Genomic DNA, 1,768 nt, shown 5'->3' on the forward strand with positions numbered 1-1,768 from the left:
TATTTATATATATGGGGGGGAGAGAGAGAGAGGAGAGAGAGAGAGAGTTTTATATATTACACAGAGATAGATATATAATCATATACAAAATTATGAGACGAATCACTGTTATTATAAATAACATTGTGAAAGATTAATGATATTGTATATGAGGTTAATGGCATACTTTAACGATATATATGATTAATGATATTCAGTATTCTTACTCCGTATTCTAAGAAACTGTATTGAAAAAAAAGCATACGTTTTTTTAAAGGCCATAGGAATAGCTATGCAGCTAATTTGTATGTGTTGCTTCTTCTACGTGGGCGTGCGTATATGTTGCTGTTTACATGCATACACGTACATACACACATCATATATATATATATATATATATATATATATATATAGAGAGAGAGAGAGAGAGAGAGAGAGAGAGAGAGAGAGAGAGAGAGAGAGAGAGAGAGAGAGAGAGAGAGAGAGAGAGCGCTATATTGGTACTTAGATTTATTGATGTATGTATATATTGTATCGATATATACATATATTTATTTATATGTGTACACAAAGCGACTTGTGTATGCATATATAAATGTGTATATGCTTACGTGTGCTTTCACATCATCTAAATTGTTCAGTCAATTTAAAACATATTGAACGATATTTCGTTACTTTGATCTGAAAAGCCAAAGAATATACACATATAGAGGAAAACACCTTTTTTAATTAAAAGGAAATTACAATTTTACAACGTATGCTGACCTAAATGCAAAGACACACACATGACATATATATATATATTTCATGTGGGTGTCTTTATATATAATACAGAATGGGACAAGAACGCAGAACATCAAGACAGTTAGGTGATACAAGAAAGGGACAACAAAACATCCAGATAGACGATACAGAGAAAACACGGACAGGTCATTCGGAGTTTTCCCTCTTCGGTCGAGATCCAGCTTATCCTTGCAATTTCAGCTGGCTATTCTCGATATTGCTCCAATTTGGCCAGCTCCAAGGAAAAACTAAGCCAAGAGCATTAGATTTCTTGGAAGAAAGCAGCGAATGTAAACAAAAACAAGGACGGAAAAAACGAACAATGTTACACAAATACAGTAGGAATAATAACAAGACAAAACAACAGTCTTTCGACTAAGGACGAATAGAATTAAGCTGGCGTATGTAGTATCTATTGGTTTCATTTGAAATATCAGTGAAAAGTTATTTCTTAACAAGACATGCAGTAACATATCTACTTATAGTCACAAAGCTTGAAATTTGGCGGAAGTGAGCTATTCGATTTCATTCACTTATTTCCGAAAGGACGAAAGACAATGTCAACCCCCGGCGGAATTCGAGCTCAGAGCGTATCGGCAGTCGAAATACCGCTAAGCATTTCGCCTGGTTTGCTAACGGTTCGGCCAGTTTGTCACTTTAGCAAGACATATAATAGCGTTATCAATAATTAGTTTACTGGTAGCTAATTGCGATCACTCTTCATGGCCCCAATATGAAAATCTGTATACATTGTGATAAAGCGGGCTGATAGAAATAACAAAACGTCTCATGAAGAGTCTTTTACTATTTCGGTATGCAGTGACCGTGAGAAAGGTCCTGTCATGCATGAATGCTGCACTGTACACTGGCTAGATTATTCCCATGTCCCGTGAGCAAGCTGTGGCCGCCTTCGCAATGACTTGTATGTCTGCTATTCAATTGGGACGACATATATTGTGTGATAACTATAAACATATAGATATGTGTACACTCACACACATATATA

This window comes from Octopus bimaculoides, chromosome 22, assembly GCF_001194135.2.
Source record: "Octopus bimaculoides isolate UCB-OBI-ISO-001 chromosome 22, ASM119413v2, whole genome shotgun sequence".
NCBI classification, from domain to species: domain Eukaryota; kingdom Metazoa; phylum Mollusca; class Cephalopoda; order Octopoda; family Octopodidae; genus Octopus; species Octopus bimaculoides.